General features: G+C 35.1%; 1 protein-coding gene across 1 annotated transcript in view; it reads right to left on the bottom strand.

Annotated features, from left to right (window-relative positions):
* Positions 1 to 10,272, bottom strand: part of LOC119071459 (putative uncharacterized protein DDB_G0271606) — a 212,140-nt gene extending 201,868 nt beyond the window's left edge. Inside the window, exon 1 of the mRNA XM_037176312.1 lies at positions 9,740 to 10,272. The gene's annotated coding sequence lies outside the window, so the exon portion shown is untranslated. The remainder of the gene's footprint in view (positions 1 to 9,739) is intronic.
* Positions 10,273 to 19,167: the final 8,895 nt, after the last annotated feature.

The raw sequence follows: 19,167 nt of genomic DNA, 5'->3' as shown, positions 1-19,167 counted from the left end.
TTCAGTTAATAATGAAAGGGAAAGGAGCGTTGTGTTTTACTGTCTCGTCTGTGCTTTCCCTAATAAATCAAAGAGAAAGGAGTTGCTGTTTTAGTTCTAAAATAAATGCGTCTTGAAAGTTATTTTATTCGTAGTTGTGCCAGTCCCAGCAACTAGATAGCCCGTTGCCAAATCGCAATGTTAAAAAAGCTCGATGTAAATTATAATAGAGTGTAACTCTATGCTCTATCTGCTCTATAAAACTTTTTTTTATTATTTGACAGGTTTAGGGGAACACTTGTACCAAAAGACAAAAAGTGAATAGAGAACATCTCACCTTAACAAAAATTTTCTCTATGAAATCTGACATCAAGTGTCAAAGACACACATCCTCAGGAGATGTATCAGCATTGCTCGCTGCACATTATACATTTAGTTATAATGAAAAATAAAGAGATTCCCGTTTTTGACTGAAGTTTTTGTCTTGGATTGAATATAAAAAGAACATTTATTTCAGATAAATTTAAATTAAATCATTTCCATCGCAACATCACTGTGAAAGCAATTTGAAATAAACATCAAAGGTTCCAATTCGAAAAACTGTCACGCTAGCTAATATAAAAGAAACGCTTTTTATCGAACTGCCAAAAACAAGCGCAATATAAAATATTCTTTTGATAAATAATTATTATTTTGGATTGTCGGATTCTTTTGACTTGTCAAACGCAGTGCAGTATGTATGCAAATATAATAAGTAATGCAGCAAATTATGTATTCTACGATTCACTGATTTGAGTGCAAAAATCTAGTCGACACACATTGTTTACTATGCATGATTATTTACCTAGCTGGGACTACGGTAGATTGCTTTTAAGGCGAATAAAATTTTTGAAGAGATAAATCCAACCGTGTGTTTCGGAAAAACCTTTGAAACATTCGGATGACTTTACTCAGTAATGTTAGACTATTTTTAATGTGCGAAATTAGACAGTTTACGCAAATGACATATAATTTATAAGTCAACTTAGAAGTTTTAAATAATAAGTTATATCTTCATACAAGAAGTTCTGAAATATTACTTAGAATTTTCAACTTATCTGCTCTATTACTTCCTAAAGTTCCAACTTATAAATTGTACGTTATTTGCACAAACTGTCTATTCCCTATGCATGCTGCAAAGACTTCTTATATAAGCTGCTAACTTTCTTTCAAATTCAGTTGTTTTTCGTCTTTATACCGTTACCTATATAACAAAGTATGAATAATAAGACTCGGAACAGGTCGAACCTGAAACAGTCGACCTGAAAGGATTCAGGTCATGTTCATGTTTCTCACTAAAATTACCTGAACCTAGCCTTAACTGATTTACCGTTTAACTGACGTTCCTACAATATCACAGCTGTTAGAATCTGTGGGTCTACAAATATATCTGTTGAAAACAAAACTGTGCTAGCCCATTATTTTTTCAAGTACAATTTTATAGGAGACTCCTATTAGGAATGTTTTATTAGCACAGTTCACATCAGTATTTAGAACAGTTAGTCACGGGTAAAAAACAAAAGAAATTTATTGATAAAATGTAATTAACTTGGACATTTTTCATATCAGATCTAAATTTATCAATTTTTAATTGATTTGCTCAATTTCAGGACATTTCAAGGCAAATTATTTGTTATTTCTTTGACAGCTTTTGTACCCTCAGACTAACTGTTCTACTCAAGGAAAACACTCTATTTATCAGCGTCATTTATTGCTGAAAAGAAACTAATACGACATCAGACATACACACAAGCAAATGATTTCAGTAAGATTAACTTTTTAGTTTGATTTATTTGCTAGGCCGCTTCGTTTCTGTGTTATACGCGACAGAAGCTCGTTGATGTATTTTTATACAAACAAAAAAAATGCAACATAGTGTGCAGAAAACGATAGACACACATTCTGAATTGAATGAAGTTTAAATCTGTTTTCATTTTCATTTCAAATTCAATGTTAAAATTTCAATTGGATTCGTCTACTTGTATCTGTGTAACGTTATATATAGCCATACGTGCATGATAGAATGAGTGGATAAGAGTCTGATCGAGTTTTTTTTTAATGGCGGTTGCAGTGCGATTTTTTGTAGTAAATTTTCGTGCACAGATTTTTATGATTTACATTATTTATTATCTCGCAAACTTAAACTTGATATAAATGGTTTAAGGTCATAGGCATGGATCATACATTTTAAATGTGAAATACACATCTGACGAATTTGGAAGATTCAGAAAATATGGTCATTTGCAGTAAGTGTACGAGAAAAGTGTGAAAATTTTAGAAAATAAATTGTGAAAGATTTGTTGAATGCTTTGTCCAAGCTGCCACGGAGGGCAAAATTGTCTATTAGTAGCGAGAAAAGCCATAGGAGGTGCGTCGCCCAAAAAACACTTACAGTGGAAGTGTGACCAACTTCTTTTATCCACTTACAAAAGAACTGGTATCTGGAGGGGTGACGCTTGCAGCTTCTAGTTCTTGTGTAAATATATTACATATTTTCGGAGATAGGAACATTTCAGGTTACTCTGAAGGTTTACTTTGATGACCTACGTCTGACTCCATGAACGGTGTTAGGAATCATTGTCTGCTTCTATTTTTATGCATCAAGCGAAAATACAAATTTGGCAGAAAATGTGTAGACATACTGTCAATTTTTCCATTCACACGAAATCAATGACATTACGTCCATTCCATCCATATACATTTTCTGTCAGATTTTTTTCTTCACTCAATGTATGAGCCAGATGTATGAGCATTATTTGATTAGTCCCCCTTCCTCCTTCAAGTTAAATTTTTAGATTGCGTGACGCAACGCTTAGCATTTTTTGCTTTTCATAACATATAAACAGCCCCTTATGTAACTTTTTATTTGATTAATTTAATCCAACGTCTCAGGATTCTTTGTGATGTTTGAATAATGTCGAAAACAAGAATGAAAATCTTTTTTATTATTACAAAGCAAATGTGATGAACAAGAACGGACCAAAGTTAAAATAAATTGAAATTCGATCTGATTTATTTGTTATGGAAGTTTATAAACATTTATTTTCCATAATTTGGTTTTTCAATCAGCTGTGCTGTATGTATATGTTTTCCCAATTCTACCTAAATATTTTAAATTTAGGTTTGCTGTTTGTGATACATATTATTGGTTACATACAGCTTAGAATTCAAACAACATTTCAAATTCGAAAAGCTTCGTTCACGCATCATCATATAATGTTTGTTGATAGTATTCGTAGCTCGATTTAAGTAATTATATTAATTAATCTAATTATTCCATAGAAAGCTAAAATCTGTACTCTTCATGTTACATAATTTTCTCTTCGTTTAATCGCTACCAAAATGATGTTTCGTTGTATAGAATGTTACAGTTCGAATTTCGAATAGCTTTCGAACAGCTCCGAAAACTGTTACACTGCTGTCAACATCAACAACAAACCAAAGGTGGACAAAGGGAAATTTTTGTTTTAAATGGACTTTTTTTTAGCATAATGTCATTTCATTGACTATAAAAACAAATTAATTTAGCTTTCGATATACTAAATATCAGAAAAACTCTCAGAACACAAATTTTAATTTGTCGACTTTTGCCTTGCTTTTGCTTTGTTTTAATTTTTAACAGCAGATGAAAACAAGCCTGTAAACTTTGGGGAGGTCACGCAGATCGCCATTTTATTAGATACGCGGAAACACACCACTTCTGAAGATTTTACATATAAAAAAAAATCACCACATCGTCACGAAATCCGTCACGGCAGAGTAAAATAAACCAGGCAGGAGGTGTTCATTTTCGAAACGTCAAATAAGGGACCTAATACACTGGATGAAAATGAACTCAAATGAACACTGACATAAATTGAAAAATTTTGCTCGCAAAAAATATAGGGCTACTAGATTATTCAGGTCCCTAGTCATATAAGCGCTCCTGCCTGGTTAACTACTCTGTCGTGAATCCGTCATTTTATCGTCAGCTGTGGTGTGTCACCCGCGTCAATGAATGTACAAACCAGGTATGGTCTGTCCATACAAGCCGGACGAAATAGCGATTTCATATAAATAAACTCACCTTTCAATGAAAATCATTGAGAGGTGAGTTTCTTTATATGAAATCGCTGTTTCCTCAGCTCCATACAAATTTTGACATTGGACCTTACATATAGAGTATACTTTCATTGACCCGCGTATCTGTATCTGCGTGACCTCCCCAAAGTTTACAGCCTTGGTTGAAAACTGTTCGAATGACCTTCCAAGTTCCAACTGTGAAGTTTTTTTAATATCGAGAACCGAGACAAAATTTTCAACAACTTATACTATCAAAAAAGATTATTTTTGTTCGTAAGAGTGTTCCTAATCGAAATGAAATAATAGTTTGGTGACTCCTTTTAGCAACGGAATTACACTCGCGGAATTTTGAAAGCCGACACATTTTCTGTTTCGTGGTTTACTGAATTTTTGTGAATTTCGCATGTATTCTTGTATGGAGAAATCAGAAACTCAAGTAAAACACATAAACAGAAAATGGGTCGGTTTTCAAAATTCCTTGTGTGTATGTCAAGACTATGTAATACTTCCATACCCTAACCCTATGATTTCCACCGTCACTTTAGACGATGTTAAAAAGACATGGATCAACTGAAAAATCGCAGAAATATGTGAACTTTCGAATTCGGTTTCATCCTCAATTAAAAAATTTAGAAAATCACTTTATAACTGTTGTACAGCCTAGGTTTTTGTTTAGTGTGAGCGTAATAGTTAATTTTGAAACAAATGTTTTCGACAAACTGAATCCGCAGGCCTGACGACTCGTTGGCCATTAATTTTGTTAACAAAATTTAAATCACATTTTTTTATATAAAACACGATTTTTTTCTATTTTTCTTCGTTTTAATCTTTATTTAGCCAATGACGCTCAGAACTGACTATTTCATCATTCAAAATTTAATTTTTACGATAACCAAAGCAGATAAACCATTCGATGAAAAATAACAAAATATATACGAAGCCATTGACATTGAATTTGCTAACAAAAATTCTTGCTTATCTAATTTTGTGATTTTTTTTTCTTTTCGTTCAATCTTTTATCAAACGATATCCGAGGCATACAGATAAAAATTAATGTCAACGTTAGAGCTGTGATGGCAGAATTTTTTTTTTCGAAAAGGTCCGTGGCCCGGTCACATTTTAAAGTCAGATCCAAGCTGGCCCGAATAACTTGAGGCCCGGCTTGATAGACTTTCTAACGGGTGAATGGGTGAATGTTTCAATTACGCTGTGGAATAAAATATTTACAAAATCAATTTATATGATTTTTAGACAATAGATTGACTCTACCACAATAGTACAATTACCAAAATTAGCTTAGAAACTCTGCTTCACTTTACTTAGATTCCTCAGATTGCGACCCACAAAATCCACTGTGAATAATAAGATTATATATGGACAATCGAGGCTTACCTCTCATGGATCGATATCCTATTTTATCATGTAAGTGAAAACGAGACAACAACTTTAAACAGTTGCACTTGTCAATAATGTTAATTGTCGGTTTATCCTTCTAGATAAATAAACGGGACGTCAACAACATGGAGTGAGTTTGATAAATATTGTAAGAGATTTCGTACATATCATGCATACTTTTCGTACAAAGGAAGTAAATGACGGTGTCCTTAGTGTATATGTTTCAATCTAATATTAGACGGATTGTATTTGTGGGTTAAAAAATGAAAAAGTTTCTAAGTAATTGTTAGTGACTGTACATGGAAAATTAAAATGTTCATTCGTGATTCACTAACTAAAAATTCGAATTCACTTATTTGTTTACTTTTGTTTTGCTTGGAATTGATCAAACACGCTTAACCCAATCGATTATTTTTCGATCTAGTTTTTTCGGACCGGACAAAAGCTTTGTTCCAACGGTAACCGAGTTCGGACCTTACGTAAGCCTAAGTGTGAGTCATACCAAATTACACAATATGAAAGTCCGTCCGACTCAGGGACGCCGACTTGTGTTTGGGACTAGTGGTGCTCATACAACAAGCGAATCTGGGAGTAGTGGTGCTCTTTCAAGTAAAACTGGAAAGATGTAGTGGTGCTCATCGCTCGAGTAGTGGTGCCCGAGCCTCGCTTGTCCTTAGAAATCGGCGCCCCTGGTCCGACTAGTCAACGTCAACGCATTATCAACCGTTTTTCAGCACACTCACATTAAGATGTTATTATAAACCGACATCTACATAAAACGACAGGAATAAGAACTACTCAAACATCGTATGTGTACAACATGATATAAATGATACAAAAAAGGGAGGTATAAGCACTTATTCTATAAATGTTTTATAACGAAAGAAGCTATGTAATGTTAAATTAAATATTATGCTTAATTATGTGTAGTTATACTCTTTGAATGTAATTGCATATAACGATGTTTTGCTGTAGCTAAAGCTATGACGATGCATTGATAGAGCCAGAACATTTCACAATGTGGAGAAAATGCTTAAAAGTTTCCTGAATTCCAAGTTAATTTTCACATAAAATTCTTCTGTATGCAGTGTTATTATCAACAGTGCGATTTTTGTAATATTATGTTAATAATAAAAAAGTGCGACGACAGCAAGGTAGAGAAAAATAGCGTAATCTATGTCTGTTGTCTTGATTTAATAGAGAAAACAAAGTAATTGGTCGTTGTCGAGAAGATGTTAGCATATCTACAGCGGTTAAATTATGCCAATTGAAAATAATAAATTATATGACTAGCACTATGGCTTCCATAATGTGTATGATGTGAATGTGAAATATATATTTGGTTTTTAGAAGTGACCTTGAACACTGTGGTACGGTTCATCTGCAGTAACAATGGTTTACAAAGTACAATCTAGGAAATGTGGAAAAAATCTGGCTGCTATTTGCATCCATCGATTTCGACGAATGAAACAGAGTGAATTATTTGAAATCGGAAACTGTAACTGTTGTCGACTAAAACAACCGACGATCAAAGTGAAGTAATTGAACTAGCATTTCGTGTCATCAATCTGCCATAACATTGGGATGTCGGATGTGTAAAAGTGGGTAGTCCCTCGACCTGTGCAAACTTTTTGATAATGTTGCAGTTAGTTAGGTAAGTGTAATGACTATGCCATATTACGGCTCAGAATTAATCATAACACAGTCAGTCAGTTTAAGTTCACCAAAAGTACCCTCTTGCCAGTGGATAACCAATTTTTCCACTTGCTCATAAGTTAGAAAAGATCTTTTGTTGTCTTGCGGCCAGAAAAGACTGATCAATTTTTTGTTGAGACGTGTGAGACCTTCCCACACCCCTCAACAAAAAACGTCCCAGCACGACAGTAATGTACTATTTTTTGCATAATAAAGACCTACTCATGCCTAGTGGATGTACCAACTAACTCTAAAAATGTCTATCCTGGACTATTCTAACATGTCTTCAAATTATCTTCTCTTGAATTGTCCTGAAATTTCGACGACATGAGTATCGGCGACTTCCTGAAGAAACGGCGAGTAGTCGCCGTTTCTTCAAGAAGTCGCTGTTTCTTCAGGAAGTCACCGTTTCTTCAGGAACTCGCCGTTTCTTCTCGTCGTTTCTTCAGAAAGTCACAGTTTCTTCAGGATGTCGCCGTTTTATGTAAAAAGCGCTGACTTTCTGTAAAAACGATGACTTCCTGAAGAAACAACGAGAAGAAACGGTGAATTCATAAGAAATAACAAGTTCCTGAAGAAACGGAGACGGAAGGTTCTAATCGTTCTTTCAGGAACTCACCATTTCTTCTCATCGTTTCTTCGGGAAATCAACGTTTCTTCATAAGGCCAAAAACCAAATTCTATCGTCTCTATATATGAAGTAGAAATTCTATCGTCTCTATACAGAAAGTCGATAATAAGCGATTTGGCGGTATCTTTTTGGCAGTAACTTTTTGGTTGTTGAATAGTCTTGCTGTAATAATCTTTCTGTATTGAATACCAACCATAAGGAAGTAATCCCTTTACGAATTTTCATTGTACATAAACAGCGTTTTAACACGCCGATCGATCCGGCCCATTGCCCCGGAGCGAAGCGGAGGGCCGCAATGCGAGCCGGGCGCCGGAACGGTGTCGGTAACTTAGGAGTTAATTTTTTTTCTCTCGCATCGTGTCATAATTAGTCACATAAAAGTGTTTTAAGACACCGAGCGATATGTTTCTGTGTTGTACTTGAGTTTTTTGATTTCTCCATATAAAAATGTATGTAAAATTAAGAAAAAGGCAGTAAAGCACAAAACAGAAAATGTGTCGGTTTTCAAAATTCAGAGCGTGTATATATAAAAAATGACACAGACTATTTATGACACGATGCGAGAGAAAAAAAATTAACTCCTAAGTTACCGACACCGTTCCGGCGCCCGGCTCGCATTGCGGCCCTCCGCTTCGCTCCGGGGCAATGGGCCGGATCGCTCGGCGTGTTAAAACGCTTTTTATGTGCAATGAATTACACGGACTATTTATGACACGATGCGAGAGAAAAAAAAAACTCCTAAGTTACCGACACCGTTCCGGCGCCCGGCTCGCATTGCAGCCCTCCGCTTCGCTACGGGGCAATGGGCCGGATCGCTCGGCGTATTAAAACGCTTTTTATGTGCAATGAAAATTGGTTTTCATGTTGTAAAAAGATGAATTCTGTAGTGATGAACTAAACTCCTTTACGTTACATTTCGTAAAAGGATGAATTCCATAGGAACCAACAAAACGCCTTTACGGCGAGACGAAAATTAGAGTTGATTTGGGATCTCAATAACAGCTGAATTAGTAATCTTGAGTTGAGATTGTCAACTGAACAATTTCTTGAAATCGAAATTTCATCTCAAATCAAGAATAAGCCACTGTACGTAGATTTTATTCATTTGAAATAAAATACAAAGCTTTTTATTTTATTTGTTTTAGTTGCTTGCAATCAGAGATTGAACGGTGAGATGCGTTGCTTCTGAAAGTCGTTGTTTCTTCTCGTCGTTTCTTCAGGAAGTCGACGGTTTCGAAGAAACGGTGACTTTCTGAAAAAATGGTGACATGTAAAGACGACTCTTCAGATTTTCTGATGAAACGGTGAGAAGAAACGGTGACTTCCTAAAGAAACGGTGACATCCTATAGAAATGGTGACTACCTGAAGAAACGATAACTTCCTGAAGAAACGACGAGAAGAAACGGCGACTATAGTGGCCGGTTCTTCTCGTCGTTTCTTCAGGAAGTCACGATTTCTTCTCGTTGTTTTTTCAGTAAGTCACCGTTTCTTCAAGATGTCACCGATACTCATGTCGTCGAAATTTCAGGACAATTTCTCTTGAGCTGTGCCAAAATCGATTCAGATCGGATGACACACATATCAAGGAACCAAACGGTTTTGTTTTTTGCCTATTGGCAAGTAACTGAAGATAGAGGCTGTTTCGATTACATTTTTCAACACTTGAAGTCGAGGCTCCTTTTTCCTGTAGAATGCGTTAGGAAAAGTAGTATTTAAGTATTTTTATTAGAAACCCGTGCTAACTGTTATAAGAATAGTAAAGAGTAATGATGGTAATAGTCCGTAAAATGTTTTTCTCTTATTTATTTTAAACTTTCTCCTTATATACTTTGGTGGAATGTAACATAAGTCGAGTATATATAAAGAATTCTTGGTGGTATGCCACCGAAAAGCATATATATCATTTTCCAACAATAACAATATTCATTTGCGCTTACCTTTGAAAAAATTTAGCATTACTCTTCGAAAATCCAGTTAAATCATTCAGTTCACCTTTCACGTTAAAATAGTCACCAAATCACGTATTTATTCGAACTAAATTTTTACTAAAATTATCCAAATCGAAACTGCGGATTTTTTCAAGGTCTCTCGTCCACAACACAAACACAGAACATACAATTTGGACAAAATATTGAAATTATTGTTCACTGAGAGTACTTACAAATTGAACAATTTATTTTTCACTTCCACTTTTTGTTTTCTTGATAAAATCATCTTTTACCTTTTAAAAATAAGTTGCGTCTTAATAAAATTCTTCTGAAAATATTATCCTTCGTTTGGATAGAATCTATCTCCAAATGTCAAACACAAATGACGTGTGTGATAATCCCGCTACACACAACAAATTCTTACAAAAGCTTTTTGTCCAGGTAATCAATCTCCTTTATTCCTCTTTTTTTATTGAAATTAAAAGTTTATTTTCTTATGTTTTATCATTGGATCCGTATATTATTATTAGGTCTAAGACACGGATATGCACGATTCAAGTCACACTGACTGAAGGCGTTAAGAATCTGAATTTTACACAGAATATGCGATCATCAGAACGTTTGATCACTAATCACTATCGAACACAAAAAACGATTCGTGAATATTTAGACAAAAAATTAGACTTTGAGAGTTTTAGTTGTTCTAGTGCAGAAAAAATTACGCTTTAAAAAAATTCGACATATTAATTATTTACCAGTGACTCAAAAATGAATTTATTTTGAAATGAATTCGATAGACTGTCATAGCTGTCAACTGACTGTGGTTAACGCAGTTCCACCTATTGGCCAACACATAAAACAAAGGTAAATAAAAGCTAAAATCGTTCTTTATTGATAAAAAATAGATTTGATTGTAAATGTCTAGTTTTCAGGGAGAAGACTGGTGTGATTATCTAAGATTTTTATGTTCAACATTTACAAGGAAAACAGTTTTTGTGTAATGACATTTTAAACTTCTATTTCGCACACATTTTTTTGTTGTTCGATTCATCAACATATTTTCCTACAATTACCTTTTTAATCGTATAGATGGCGGACCTACTGTTAAAGATATTATAATTTCAAGAAAGCGGCTCCATAAACTTTTTGGTGCAAATTTCAAATCGGAAAAGCATTTTGTATTTTCAATACGTATTGCTATGAGAAACGTTTTATACTTTATATAACGTAGAATTCAAGCCAAATCAAGTTTTCGTGAATAGTTATATTTACGTATCTGTTGTGGACAGTATATTTTTGGCAATTTCGCGAGTGCCTAAAATATACTGTCCACAACAGATGTTTCGGCCTCGATGACAAACATTTTAGCTAAAATTCAACGACAACGATTGAAAAATCCATGAATCTTACTTTTGAGTACTTCGAATTTCTATGACATCAGAGATTAATAGTTTAAATTATTGAATCTGTGGCTCAGAAACAATAAAACCAAGCAACACAATTATGTTAGGCTTTTTTCGATTAGCTCAACGAACTTCAAACAAAAGTGATCATAGTGGTTAGCTGCAGAAAGTACTCTATTACTCTATTTTACATGAAAATGTTTTTACCCTATTTAGAGTACATGCTTGAAATGCGTTGATTAACGACATGGTTCCTGCATCCTGCCCCTGTTTCGGTCTTAAAGTTTTAAAGAACATCTCATCAGGCCATGGCAACAGTGGCAAGGGACATGTGTTCAAGCTACCACAAAACTGGTACATACCAACAAAAAACACGTGCGAGTTTTGTGCAAGAACAAACGAAGAACCTATTTTTTATTCTTTTTATTTGTTTCGAGAACCAATTCTAGGCCCACCATTTTCTTATTCTACTTTTTATCAAATTAGAAGCTTTAAAATTGTATAAACAATTTATTAATGTAATTTAGTTTATTCAACATATGTTAAAATTAATCCTAAATTAGTATGTACATGACACAAATTCCACCAATGGAGTGGCTACTATTCTTAACAAAAATTACAATACTCTATTTATCCAGAACCATGGAAACTGGCCTGATTCAGGAGAATCAGGGGAAAACAATAACTATCGCTTTTTATTCTCATTCGAAACAAGATAATAAACCTCGTCCAATGCTTGGGTTCACGGCTATGTTCCGAGCACTGAATTTCCACGTTGAATGTGTATGGATAGTCTCTGCCGAAGGAAAAGCGTAGCTCTCTTCTCGTTAGTGACCCAACCCAACCAACGTGTCTTGAGCTGTTCATCAAATCAGTCAAAAACACTCAAAAGAGTAAAATTGACGCAAGTCCCTGTGCAAAACAACTGATATCGCTGGAGGTGACGCATTCTCCGCTTGTACGCAAAAACTGTAACAGCAAAAATTTGACCAAAAAAATTCTAGAAACAAAATTTTACCAAAAAAAATTTTGCGTCACAAAGTGGCAGATGATTCGGACGTATTAGGACGTATTCTTGCCTATTTTAAAAAAATTCTTAAAAGTACTTTCCTCAACATCTGCCACTTGTGACGCAAAATTTTTTTTGGTAAAATTTTGTTTCTAGAATTTCTTTGGTCAAATTTTTGCTGTTACAGTTTTTGCGTACAAGCGGAGAATGCGTCACCTCCAGCGATATCAGTTGTTTTGGAAGTATGCACAGGGACTTGCGTCACTTTTACTCTTTTGAGTGTTTTTGACTGATATCAGTTCTTTTGGAAAAATTAGTAAATTGAAAAATTTGATAAATTTAAAAAACGGAGTGACTATTCGACACCAGTGTCGAATAGCCACACAACACAGTGCATGCTATTTGACACCGGTGTCGAATAGCCATACAACACAGGGCATGCTATTTGACACCGGTGTCGAATAGCCACACAACACAGTGTATGCTATTTGACACCGGTGTCGAATAGCCCAACAACACAGTACATGCTAATTGACACCAGACGCACTCATTTGTTTGGTTTTAAATATACGCAATGGTTAAAATTACTATTAAATGTGAAATTCAAATATTGATGTCAATAGGTTGTGGTTTCCGCAATGTTGGTATTTCGTGTAAGAAGGTCAAGAGGGGTCGATATTAGTAACGATGATAAATTGACATATTAGCTAAAAATTGTTGGTGCTCTGAACGTTGGAGATCCGTTGTTGTTGTTCTCTTTTCAAATAATTACATTCTGAATTTCTAATTGGAGTTTCCGACAATTGTAAAAAATATTCTCAGTGTATAGAGAAAACTGAAAATTAAAAATTAAACAATTTTGCACTCAAGAAATAGCGAAATCATATTGGTTCCCCGTCTGATGATTGTTCTAAACCTGGATCGAAATATAGCGAAATTATAATTTTGACTAATGGTTAGTTAAAGTAACTAGAACTGGTACAATAATTATCAGAAATCGTAAACCGTATTGGAATGAAATTAAATTTGAAAAGAAAAATTTGGTTCACGGGTGGGGACCGAACCCACAACCTTCAACTTGCCGGGAGACAGTAAATGTTCGTATGTACGGAAAGCGACAGCGTTACATGTTGAGTATGTGTGTGTTGTAGAAAAGTTCGACAATTGATCAGCTTGTGTGCAACACACGATATGAGCTGTGACGTAGCATTTGAAAGAACGGTTCAAAATTAGAGTTGAAAAGAAGATGTCCACGGTGGCCCAATGGATAGAGCATCAGCCCGGCAAGTTGAAGGTTGTGGGTTCGGTCCCCACCCGTGAACCAAATTTTTCTTTTCAAATTTAATTTCATTCCAATACGGTTTACGATTTCCGAAATTATAAATTCACAACCAGATCCAAATCATCAGTGAAATAATGAAACATACCAAAACATCTTCAATGCCAGGCTCAACCCGTAATTCCCAACATTTATTATTTTCAATGCATATCAGTCTTACAGTTCCAACAAAATAACGAATTCTAAGAATTTAAAATTTTTTTCGCAATTCCGGTCCATAATCATCACCTTTCCATGCATCCATTTAATGTCGTTTTGAAGGTACTTACTTCACTGTATTCCCGGACACAGTGCAATATGAACTTTTTTTTCGCACGCAGTGCGATACCAACTTTTTTTCGCACGCTAAAGAATCTATTACCTTCAACGAAGGCTAAATTTTTATAAACGGCTATAGAGTCAAGGCTGTATACTTTGGGGAGGTCACGCAGATGCAGATACGCGGGTTACACACCACGTTTTATACAAAAAATTCACTACGCCATTAGGCCTGCTCTGAATCCGGGGAGTGTGGGATGTTGGGCTGAATATGCGTTTTTCTGGTCCGGAAGGCTTAAATATTAGACCCGTATCTTTTTTTAGAATTTTAAAAAATAGTTTAGTCATGGGGAGCGAGGCATTTGTACAAATGTACGAAAGCGTTGGTTAGAAGAGTAAAAAAGATATGAACCATCATTCTCCTCTCTTCTAACCAACGGTTTCGTACATTTGTACAAACGCCTTGCTCCCCATGCCCAAACTATTTTTTAAAATTCTAAAAAAAGATACGGGCCCAATATTTAAGCCTTCCGGACCAGAAAAACGCATATTCAGCCCAATATCCCACACTCCCCGGATTCAGAGCAGGCCTACTACGCCATACAAATTTAATTTTGGTGAATTTGTTTGTATGGAAAAGGTGTGTTCCCGCATATCTAATAAAATGGCGGTCTGCGTGACCTCCCCAAAGTATACAGCCTTGTATAGAGTCACACAATTATACCGAACGTATTGTTGAAGCGTATATACTAAGCATTGACTACTCGATTTCATTCAACGCGTTACATCATATTGCAATGTGTATTATAATGCAGCCTTCTTGATCGTTCATGACCCAAAATCACATAAATTCTTGTCAGGTTTAAATTTTTATTCCTTAAAAGTATGTGGTCTAAAACTAGGATCCCATATGCTTGTGTTTCTGATCTTATATTAAAAATAATTTAATGAGTAAAGTCTGTTAAAATTAGAAGCTATACTGTATCTGTTCTTAATGATTAGGTCTCTCCTATAAAGTTACGCTAGAAATGTTAAAATTTGACGCCAATGTGATTTAGATATCTTTTTATCACAATTTCAAAAATGCAATGCGAAGATATGCATCTGAAAAAGTGAGAGAAATCAAAAATGGTGGTTTGATGAACTTTGCGAAGTGTTAAAAAAACTCAAATACTTTATCTACAGCTAGGGAAAAGCACTTATTAAACAAATAAAGTTTTCGTTTCTAGTTAACCTGTGATTTTTTTAGAAAACAAAATATATAGTCTAGATTAGCCAGACAACACAGCTGATGCTATTCGACACCCACCTTTGGGAGCCAGAAATAAATTTCGCGCGCGCGAAATTTATTTCTGGCTCCCAAAGGTGGGTGTCGAATAGCATCAGCTGTGTTGTCTGGCTAATCGACACTAGTGTCAATTAGCATCTACTGTGTTGTGTGGCACTGTGTTGTCTGGCTATTCGACACCGGTGTCAAATAGCATGCACTGTGTTGATTGGCTATTCGCATCCGGTGTCAAATAGCCACACAACACAGTGCATGCTATTTGACACCGGTGCCGAATAGCATCGGCCTTTAAAAAATTTGATAAATTTGAAATTTTTGAAAATTTTTTGAAATTTTTGAAAAGTTTTGACAATTTTTGAAATTTTTGAAAATTTTTAAAATTTAGAAAGATTTGAAAAATTTTGCAAATTTTTTAAAATTTTGAATTTTTTTTAAAATTTTGAAATTTTTTTAAAATTTTGAAAAAGTTTTCAAATTTTGAAAAATTTTCAAAATTTAAAAAAAAATTACAATTTTAGCTATATATTAACTAGGGGTTGGACAACGGCAGTCACAGAGAACGGACGTGTTTATGCGTTGCTCTCTAAAAGTGTTTCTTTTGTGTGGCTGTGTGTGAATTCATTTTCGATTTTGTCTAATTTCTGTGCCAACTTTTACGGCTTTGGTGTTTTTATTTTGCTGTAATGTTTAAATGGTGAAATTATTTTAAAGGTTTTATTAACGAAGTCAAAGTGTTGTTCTCGTAGGTCATTTTCTCTTTGATCAATAAAGTCGTTCTCGCCTCATTGTGCGATATCAACAATTGTGTTATTTCCTTTGTTATTTAACATGTGCTTCGTGGCGTCGGTTTACGGATTAACAATCGACTCTACCAGAAGCTAATGCTAAATTACGTGCTCGATTAATGTACGAAAATGACACATTGCCGTATGGCATCTGGCAGTCAATTTTAGTGCAGGTAAGGTACAAACGCTTCGGGTTCTCATTTGACACCCCAAAACCACATAGCAAATTTTTACAAATTTGCTGTGGTACAATCCCAAGATACAGAAACTATCTTGTACTCCAAAATGACCGCGAGGTTTAACAGATCTATTGATTGATACGTTGTATGGATGTCAAGGGATATGACGAAATACGAATCATTCAAACGCTACAACCTGCAACGCCAGAACGAGTTCAGTCACATGGTGGCATGGCGATTTATACGAAGAGGCAACTCATGGCCTATGGTGATTAGACACTTGCTATTACCTAAAACTAATAGCCGTAACCGTAACAAAGTCGGAAATATCAAAAAACCCAACATTCGCTTTCTCCATAAAAGAAACCATATCGACATAATGTCAATAGTAGAAAGAGCTACAACATGACAATGTTGATAGCGCCATCTTTGGGAAAATGTACAGGTCAATTAGTGATGGTTGTGGTATTCGCATACCACCCACGGCTTGGAGAATTCACAACGTATGGGACGTTAACACACGGTCGATTTGTGAACAATCTAAGTCGGGAGAGATATGATGTAAAATCACAGTCCATATGATCAAGAGACTTGTACAATAGCACAACAGGCCCATCTGAGGCTTAGGTGCTGGGCTTACACCCTCCCATCTAATCTAATCTAATCTAATCTATATATTAACTATATATCTTCTTCTTCTTCTTCTTTTTCAGCCTGTTTCTATCCACTGCTGGATGTAGGCCTCTCCAACTTCTTTCCATTTCGTACGATCCATTGCCATTTGCTGCCAGTTTGTACCTGCAATATTCTTAATTCCGTTTGTCCATCTCTCTGGTGGTCTACCTATAGCTCGTCTTTTATATGGTCGCCAGTTCATGATCTTTTTGGTCCAACGTTCGTCTGTCCTTCTTGCAATATGTCCCGCCCAGCTCCATTTCAGAGATGCTATTCTTTCCATGACATCAACGACCCTGGTTTGTTGTCGAATCCATTGATTCGTCATTCTGTCTCTGAGTGTTATTCCGAGCATACTCCGTTCCATGGCTCTTTGTGTCACTCTCAATTTATCTTCGGATGCTTTTGTTAAAGTTAACGTTTCCGCTCCATAAGTGAGCACTGGAAGGACACAAGTGTCGAAAACTTTGCGTTTCAGACTATTATTCATTTTGCTTTTGAAAATTAGTCTTGAGTTTTCCGAACGCTGCCCATGCAAGACCAATCCTACGTCTTATTTCTGCAGTTTGGTTGTCCAGACCTAACTTCAGTTTATGTCCTAGATATACATAGCTGTCGACTCGTTCAATGACAGTGTCACCAATTTTGATTTCGACTTTTGTTTTCGATAAGTTCATCTTGAGGCCAACTTTGCTCTATATATATATATATATATACTTTGCCAACTATATATAGGTCAACATATCTATATATAGGTCAATATAGTCATATACTAACCATATATAGGTCAATATTGCTATATAGTAACTATATATAGGTCAATATAGCTATATATAGGTTAATATAGGTCAATATAGCTACATATAGGTCAATATAGTCATATAATAACTAGAGGTGTGCGCCAGTCAAAAATTCTCGGCGGCGGCTACCCGAGTGTAGATGTGCCGGCGGCGGCGCGCCGAAAACGATATTTCTCGGCGGCTCGGCTCAGCCGCGGCGCGCCGATATATTTTGAATAATTTAAAAAAAATTCTAAAAATTCATAGAAAAGTCAATGTTTTTACAGATAGTTAGTCATAAGAATACCTACTTCATTTCTAATACAAGAATTATGAGTTCTTGTGAACTCTGATGTAAAGCCAACAAAGTTTAATTTTTATTTAGTGAAACATACTAGACATCAAAATCTGAAGTGAAAGCATTTTCGCTCATAATGTCCACAGCTGGGCTTGAATTAGCAACCTCTGGTTCATAAATCCAACGCCTATCCAACTCGACCAACTTCATTTCTTTCAAATTTTGAATCTTTGAAAATTTAATTCGAAGATACCAATAAACTGGGTTTGCTAATAGTCGAAAGAACAACGAAACTTCTAAAGTTCGTTGTTAAAAACTAATTACTTCAGTGGTACGACTCGAGTTTATTTTTCATAAAATGCAGAGGGATGGTCCATAAAGTACGTAACTCGAAAGAGTCACAGGTAGGTCTGGACATATTGTTACAGATAGCGCAAAATATTCAGAACTATATGGAAACGTAATTACGAGATATAATGATAAGTCTGGAAAATTCAGATTTTGTGGATCGCCAGAGCTTTAAAAAGTTTAGTTTAGTTTAATTTACAATCCAATCGACGTTATTCATTCCACATACGATTTTCACGTTATAATAAATACTGTATGTTTTACAGCCACTGAAGATGCCATCCAATGTGATGCGCGAAAAATTTGGCAGAAAATAAAGACAGACAAAATACTGAGCTACATCGTCTTTTCTTCAAGGAAAGAAACAGAAAACATAAAAAAATCGACAGCTCATTGAGTGGAATTTTTATCACTCAAAAAAGAACAAGTAAAATAAATACGTAAATGTCGTAAAGTTGGTAATGCATGTGGAATGAATAGCGTCGATCGGATTGTAATAGTTACTTCTTATAATTCCGAGACTGTCCTAGGCGGTCCTAGGAAGTCACTAGTGACTCACTAGAGAGTAAAAAAAACTCTTCTTGAAATGCAAGGTGAGGTAAGAGTCGACTAAAATTTCTTTTCAAAAAACACAAATTCAACACAAGATATTTGTAATATGACATTAAGGCAGATTGTGATTTTAATTTAATTTAATTTAGTTTTAAGTTGACGTAAAACGAGGAAATTATAAGGAATTTTTCCATACAAATTGTATTGTCAATCGACTTATAAATCGAATGTTTACGTCAAATTATAATAATAAGTAAAAATCGCAATTTTCTTATCATTCCACGCGCTCTCTCAGAAGGAAGTTTACGTTAAACATACATGCTGTTTTACAGCACTCATCGAACCGTTTTATATCGATGGAATATTCCATATACCTAAACAATAATAGAAATTATGCTTTTAAAAGACATAACGCGTTAAGAACGAAGATTTGCGTCTGCTACCATTCAAAGAAACGCTAAGCTCCATCGGAGATATAGCTATATAATTACTATATATAGGTCAATATAGCCATATAATAACTA

Source organism: Bradysia coprophila (assembly GCF_014529535.1).
Source record: "Bradysia coprophila strain Holo2 chromosome IV unlocalized genomic scaffold, BU_Bcop_v1 contig_5, whole genome shotgun sequence".
In the NCBI taxonomy this organism is placed as follows: Eukaryota; Metazoa; Arthropoda; class Insecta; order Diptera; family Sciaridae; genus Bradysia; species Bradysia coprophila.
The sequence above is the reverse complement of the archived record's forward strand: the minus strand, read 5'-3'. Positions and strand labels throughout refer to the sequence as shown.